Source organism: Callorhinus ursinus, unplaced genomic scaffold, assembly GCF_003265705.2.
Source record: "Callorhinus ursinus isolate GAN/ISIS: 27379988/994484 unplaced genomic scaffold, GSC_fseal_2.0 scaffold16, whole genome shotgun sequence".
In the NCBI taxonomy this organism is placed as follows: Eukaryota; Metazoa; Chordata; class Mammalia; order Carnivora; family Otariidae; genus Callorhinus; species Callorhinus ursinus.
The window spans coordinates 20,909,689-20,917,904 of record NW_027397078.1 but is presented as its reverse complement, the minus strand read 5'-3'; the positions used below and the strand labels follow the sequence as shown (position 1 = coordinate 20,917,904).

Here is an 8,216-nt window from a genome sequence, read left to right as displayed (position 1 = left end):
GTGAGTTACTTTAATCTTTTAATCAAATTGCTTTTACTTTAATAGCTTGGTACAGATTACACTGCTCTGGGTCATCCTGTCCTCCTAAGCTTCATATATACTTAAAGGCTATACGGTAGTGAAGCAAAAGTGAACTCTAGTCGACTCCACTGCGACCTCCAATCTGCTGACCCTATCAAATTTGCCCTCTTCATCTTCCCAGTCTTGTCCTTAATTCCCTTTTTTTAAATAAATTCTGCAGTTCATTATAATAATTTCACTATGTAGAGTCTAACTTCCTTTGCCCCCCCAACTTTTCATTATCTTCAACTAGCAAAAGAACTCAGATTTTAGTTTGAATCCAAGTATTTGTCTACTCTACTCCTGTCCTCGAGTGTCTGAAATAGAGAAAAACAAATAACCATGCTGTCTTTTTTTTTTCCTTTTATGGTATAAAACCACAAGTGAACCCTCTCTGTTTATAGGCAACAATTCTCCATTCCCCTGCTGGACATTCTCTCATTTCTGAGTTGACGATTCAACACCTTCTTCTGCCTCAAAGATCTACACAGCTTTAATCTTCATTCTTAGAAAGAAACCCTTTTTTCTTTATTCATTGGGAGAACAGAAACAATTAGAAGAAAATATGTACATTCTTCCACCACCAAATCTAACAACCTACTTGCCTCTGTGCTACATATTTTGTCTCCCCTTCTGTTACAATTCCTCTACCTGTACATTAAATCCTATTCTTTCTCTCCTATTCAAGACTTCCCTCCTGAAAATTCTTCTATCTCCCCTGCATTAGCAGTTTTCACCCTTACTACTAAATCAGTTACTAGCATATAACATTCTGTGATAACTAAGGTTTAAAAAAATTCTCTTGACTCCATTCCCCATTGGAGCTCCAATTCTTTTCTCCGCCATGCAATAAAACCCCTACAAGAGCTATCTTTACCCACTGTCTTCACTTCTTCCTTCTACTCTCTCTCCTCAGACTTCCCTGGTCAAGCACTTGTTCTCACAAGTGCTATAAAACGGTTCTAACAAGTCACTTGTCACCACCCTGTTACCAAATCCAATGGTCAGTTCTCAGCCCTAATCATAACCTCTCACAGTTGATCACTCCTCCCCTTGTGAAATAGTTTCTACACTTTCTTCATATTCTCATGTTTTTCTCCTGGATAACTGGCCACTCCTTTGGCTCCATATGGTTAGATTCTCTTTTTCTTCCTAAAATAAATCCAGTGCCCAATCCTCATATCTTTGCTCTTTTCACTGTCTACTCACTCCCCAGGTGATTTCCTTTATTCCCAGTGACTAATGACTTCCAAATTTATTTCTATATTTATAATCTTTCCTATAAACTTCAGACATCTATATCCAATTATCAACTAAATTTTTCTTTTGTCTCAATGTTTAGTGCGTATTTTTATACTTGACATAAATAAAACAAAACTCTTGATTCTTCCATTCCCATCTCTCTAGCCCTCATTTCAGTAAATTTCACCACCATTCACTTACTGTTTCTTGTAAACACTTGGGAGTTATCACTGATTCTTTTTTTAAAGATTTTATTTATTTATCAGAGAGAGCGAGCACGAGCAGGAGGGAGGAGGCAAAGGGAGAGGGAGAAACACACTCCCCACTGAGCAGGGAGCCGACCAACCAACCAGGGCTCCATCCCCAAACCCTGAGATCATGACCTGAGCTAAAGGCAGATGCTTAACCAACTGAGCCACCCAGGTGCCCCTAAATGAGATTATTTTCTTAATTTCCTTTTTAATAGTTAATTGTTAGTTACCCTGATAGAAAATCCAGACAAATACACTAGATGAAAACTAGGCCAATATTCTTATTCTTAATGAAGATAGATACAAATATCTTCTATAAAAAACTAGCAAACAAAATTTCATAGCACATTAAAAGGATCATACACCATGACCATCTGGGATTTATCCCTGGAGGGCAAGAATGATTCAACATAAGGAGATCAATGTGACATACCATGTTAACAGAATGAAGAGTAAAAACCACATGATCATCATAATAGATGCAAAAAAAAACCACTTGATAAAATTCAATACCTTTTCATGATAAAAACTCTTAAACTATATAGAAGAAATTGGCTTCAAACATAATAAAGGCCATATATGAAAGGCTCACAAGTAACAGCATACTCAATGGTGAAAAATTAAAAGATTTTCCTCTAATATCAGGAAAAAGACAAGGATGCATGCTTTAGACACTTCTATTCAGTATAGGACTGGAACGATTAGAGAAATTAAGGCAAGAAAAAAAGAAAAAAAGGGCATCCAAATTGGATAGGAAGTAAAATTATCTGTTTGCAAATGACATGATCTAATATATGGAAAATTCTAAAGACTCCACACATACTCTGTCTCTGTCTCTCTCTCACACACATGCATTGTTAAAATGAATACATTCAGTGAAGTTACAGGATACAGAATCCTACCTTCTCCACATGACTTGGTGGGAAGTACCAGCAGGTGAGCAGAAGGAGAAGAACAAACTTGGAGAATTTGTTTCCCTGGCTCCCTCTTCATGGGTTCACTGAGGGAAGGCTAATGATAGCTCCTATCAGGTCACACTCTCCACACCACCCTCTCTGTTTTAGGTTTTTGATAACTGCTCTCTCCCCTCCCCACCTTTAGGCCTAGGAGTATAATATCCTCCTGCTCATAATAGCCCTGAGGTCCTGATCTTTCCCTTGTGATTTCTCCACAGGCTTCTCCCACCTTTGTAAAAAGCCCACTTATTTAACTGCTTCAGATCATCCAAATGATATGTGTTTCTTGCCAGTAGCCTGACTATTCTACCTCATACTCAGATTCGACTCATCAGTAAATGCTATAATTTCCACTTCCAATGTATATTCCAAAGCATATTCCAAAGTTAACCAATTTTCACCACCTGCACTATCCTCACCCTAGTTTAAGCCACCTTAATTTCTCACCTACATTACAGCAACCGTTAAATACTTCTGCTTTCCCCACTCCATTCTATTCTCACAGCAGCCAGTACCATATTTTTAAAAAGTAAGTAAGAGGGGGTGCCTGGGTGGCTCAGTCGGTTAAGCGTCTGCCTTCAGCTCAGGTCATGATCTCAGGGTCCTGAGATTGAGCTCCACATCAGGCTCCCTGCTCAGCGGGGAGTCCGCTTCTCCCTTTCCCTCAGCCTGTCTCCCCCCTACCCCGCTTGTGTACTCTCTCTCTCTGAAATAAATCTTTAAAAATATATAAAAAGTAAGATAATGCCATTATCCTGCTCACAAGCATCTAAAGGCTTTCCAGTACACATAGAATGAAATAAACATTAAAATTCCTTATGATGCTCAAAAAGGCTCTTCAGTTGGCCTTTGATTCTTCCAGTCCCATTGCTGACACTCTCCCTAATGCTTACTTATATTGCTTCAGTCACAGTGGCCTCCTCAAAGTTCCATGAACATTCATATTGTGATAGTATTTTATTTATTTATTTTTTATGCTACTATTTTAAACATTTGCACTCAAATGTCATTCTGTAGAGAATGTTGTTATCTTAGATATTTGCAGTGCTCCATTTCTCTTTGCATTCAGCCCTCTACTTAAATGTCATCCTGTAAAAAGACTTTCCCTGAATGCACTATCTAAAATAACAGCATGCAGTCTGTATCTACTTACACACCTTTATTTCTCTCCATAATATTCATCACTGCCTCATATGTTGTATTGACTTGTCTACTGTCACTTTTTTCTGCTATATTATATACTCCATGAGTGAAGCAATTACCACTCTTATTCACCACCTGTAATATCAGGACCTAGAACATTACATTGTGCATTGAAGCTCTAATAAATTTTTGGTGAATAAATGGGAATGGAAATAAACTGAACAGATCAATTAAATTAAAAGAAAACTTAAATGAAAAGCCAACTTATAGTCAAAATTTGCTTAATGAGCATGTAGAAAAAAAGTCAGATTAACACAATAGCATCAGGTTAAAATGACCCGATTTAACCTCTAACACTGGAACTGTTCCTTGCAACTTGCAACGGGACAAGACATTTCTGAAGCAAATTAATAAGGCTTCCTCCCCTGGACATTGCCAGGATGGGCATACTAGGGTTTGATGCTCTAGTTTTCCTGTTTTTGTGCTCCATGGCCAAGCAAGACCCCTTGTTAATGAACATTATCTCTTACAAAAACGACCATGCAATACGTCATACTTAGAAAAGGGTATATAAATGTATATGCCAGGCAATAAATAATAAAAAGTATAACAACATACCTATATTCAGAGCAAGCCATAAATACTACCAAGAATTTTTGAAGCTCCCTCTCTACCAGATTTTAACTTCCTCCCCTCCTGTAAAGGTAATAATTACCCTGAAGTTTGAGTCAATTATTTCCTTGCCTTTTAAAATAGTTTTACTAGTATGAAAACTATAAGGATCTGCATAAAAATGAAATTATTGACTATTCTTTCACTTGTGCTTCCATTAATCATTCTGTTTTTAAGATTCATCCATGTTGATGTATTTATTAATCCTCACTTTTGTACATTATTCCATTATAGGAATATATGCTGATTTATTTATGCATGTTACTCTTGATGGGCTTTCAGGTGGTTTTCAAGTTGTTGAGCTACTCTTTACAAATGCTGTGAATATTCTTTTACGTGTCTTTCCATTACTACCACCTTGGAACCATTCTCTTTCTTTAGAAGACTTTATACTTCTTTGTTTAATCAATTTTGCATTGATCTTGCAATTGCTCTGAGGGAAATCCTGTTTTCCTCATTCCGGCATTCTTGGCGGTTTGAAAATTTACTGACATACCTTAGATAATTCACTTGGAGAAGCTCTGAACTTAACACAGCAGTGCCAATTAACTGTCTCTGAAAAGCTGTTTTCTCTTCCTAAAAGGCCCCCAAGAAGCCTCTGAAATATTCTGGGAAATATTTAAAATATTTTGATAGTTCTATGACATCACAAAAGAAATTTTTCTTTCATTAAATCGTGTTGATACTCCTTAAGTATCCTAAATTGAATTAACCCCAAATAAATACATAGAATCCCTGGTGGAAAAAGAAAAAGTTTGTGCTTCTATCTCAAATTGGTGAAGGAGTTACTGATTTCAATGTCTACTTTAAATTGACCAGTTATTATCAGCCTTGATTACACTGAGGGACTAAATTACTCTTCTCACTAAGAAAGTCTGCCAGATGTAACAAATAAAAATACAGGACACACAGTTAAATTTGCATTGCAGATAAAAAAAAATGAGTATTTTTTGGTAGCTGTATGTTCAGTGCAATATTTGGGATCTACTCATACTAAAAAGTATTTTTAAATCTAAAATGCAATTAACTAGGCAACGTGTCTTTTATTGACGACATTTCTACCAATTAGAGCTGTCAAGGTTTCCCTAAAGTTGTTTGATTTGCTGAAGGTATTTTTTGTACGTCATAAACTCACTAGCTTTGGGGACCTTAGCAATCTTTCATTGTGTTTGCCTATTTCTTCATTTCATACTGTACATCATATTCAAGCAAAGCACTGTACATCACGTTCAAGACAAGCACTGAGAATCTTATAACAGTTCTGCCTAAACAGTATCACTTTTGCTGATAGTTCTCTGAGAATATTTTCCCTAAGTGCAACGTGTTCCCATCTTCAAAAGAAGAGAATGCACAGCCACTGACAAGGGTAAGATAGTTGCGGGGGTGGGGCTGAGGGCCTGGAAAAGTCTGAGCAGTCCTGAGATACCGCGAGATGCTAGATGGGACAAAGTCTTCTGAACCTCACCAGCTCCCATACTTCCAACTGCTTCAGCCGGCTAATCACCCTTCCGGCTTTGGCTTACGGCGTTAGCGTCTTGCCGCTAGGTCTAGCCAATTTTCCCCGGTCTGTCCCCAGCCGGGCCGGGCCTGGCCTCCTCCCTCCAACTTGTGGGGCTTTTTCCCACTCCAGACAGGCTACAGCGTCATTTAAGATGTCTGACAACGGGAGCAGCACAGATGGCCCACAAGACTCAGGAAGCAGCAGCCTGCTTAATAGCCCTGAGGAGCAGTCTGAAGTGGATGCCTGGAGAGAGACATCTTCAGACACTGAACTGAGCTTGAGTTTGACCAGAGATGGTGGCGTTCTCAGCCAGGCCAGCCCAGAAAGTCAAGGCACAGACGCAGAAAGTTCAGCTGAAAACATCAACTTTGAAAGCACGGAAGACTCGGACCAGTTCTTCTGTGAGGAAAACCTATTCCCTTACCACCCAGCGGAAGAGGAGGAGAGAGGAGCGGCCGCAGAACAGCCTCAGGTACTGTGCGATGAAGCTAACCGTGATCAGTATTTATCAGATGAGGATCGGGCCCTGGAGGACTGGGTGTCCTCCGAAACATCTACCCTGCCCCGCCCTCGCTGGCAAGTCCTTTCTGCTCTTCGAGAGCGGCAGCTGGGTTACAGTGCCCGCTTCGTATATGAGGCCTGTGGGGCCAGAGTCTTTGTGCAGCGTTTCCACCTGCTCCATGAGCTTGAAGGCCATCATGGTTGCGTCAATACCGTGCACTTTAACCAACGTGGCACCTGGCTGGCCAGTAGCAGTGATGACCTTAGAGTGATAGTGTGGGACTGGGTGCGTCGGCAGCCAGTACTGGAGTTTGCGAGTGGTCACAAAAATAATGTCTTTCAAGCCAAGTTCCTTCCCAATTGTGGTGATTCCACCTTGGCCATGTGTGCCCGTGATGGGCAGGTGCGCATAGCAGAGCTCTCTGCTCTACCACACTGTAAGAATACTAAGCGTGTGGCCCAGCACAGGGGAGCCTCCCATAAGTTGGCTCTGGAGCCAGACTCCCCTTTTAAGTTCCTATCTTCAGGTGAAGATGCAGTTGTTTTTGCCATTGACCTCAGACAAGGCCGGCCAGCTTCCAGAGTGGTGGTAACCAAAGAGAGGGAGAAGAGAGTGGGGCTGTATACAATCCATGTGAATCCTGCCAGTACTTACCAGTTTGCCGTGGGCGGAAGAGATCAGTTTGTAAGAATTTATGACCAAAGGAAAATTAATGAGAATGAGAATAATGGGGTACTCAAGAAATTCTGTCCTCATCACCTAGTCAACTGTGATTCCAAAGCAAACATCACCTGCCTTGTGTACAGCCATGATGGCACAGAGCTCCTGGCCAGTTATAATGATGAAGATATTTATCTCTTCAACTCCTCTGATGGAGATGGAGCCCAGTATGTTAAGAGATACAAGGGGCACAGAAATAATGCCACAATCAAAGGCGTCAATTTCTATGGCCCCAGAAGTGAGTTTGTGGTGAGCGGCAGTGATTGTGGGCACATCTTCCTCTGGGAAAAATCATCCTGCCAGATTGTTCAGTTCATGGAGGGAGACAGGGGAGGCACCATAAACTGTCTTGAGCCCCATCCTTACCTACCTGTGCTGGCAACCAGTGGCCTAGATCATGAAGCCAAGATCTGGGCACCCACAGCTAAAGCTACCACTGAGCTGATCGGGTTAAAGGATATGATTAAGAGAAACAAGCGAGAACGGGATGAAGATCGCATACACCACACTGACCTGTTTGACAGCCACATGCTTTGGCTCCTCATGCGTCACCTGACACAGAGAGGTCATTACCAGCACTGGGGAGCTCCTGAAGTTGGAGTCATGGATGCAGAGTCAGATGCTTCTTCCAGTACCTCCAGTTCATCTGAGGAGGAAGAGAACCAAGACCGTGTTCAATGCCTTCCGTCCTGAAGGCCTTCATGCCTGCTCCAGCTAGATGTCACCTCAGAAGGCCAGACTTTAAGTTTAACATTCAGTTTAACAATAAATTTGTTTTTGTTTTCTGTCTATTTTCTACCATTAAAACCACCTTTTCCATCTCTTTACTCTCCCTTCTTTACATTCTTCCTCTCCCATTCCTTTCCTCTCACTTGGTTTCTTTATTCCTCTCTCTTAACCCATTATATCTCTGTGTAAGAAAATATGTAAGGTTTTTCGTTTTTTATTTTTGCCTCTTTTCATTTGTTTTCTTATGGCTCAGCTCTTATAGCTGACTTCTAAAGGTTCTGGTGAAAAAATTAATAGCCTTATTGAATCTCTCTTCTCATTTCTGACACCCTGAAAGCTATGACCTTTTTTCTTTCATCTTTAGCAGTTTAAGGTTAATTTCTTCAGTTGACTTGAAAATTTCAGAAATGTGTTTATTCTTTAAAAGTAAAGTAAAATAA

General features: G+C 40.3%; 1 pseudogene; it reads left to right on the top strand.

Annotated features, from left to right (window-relative positions):
* Positions 1 to 5,802: 5,802 nt before the first annotated feature.
* On the top strand, positions 5,803 to 8,216 carry LOC112812737 (DDB1- and CUL4-associated factor 8 pseudogene; annotated as a pseudogene).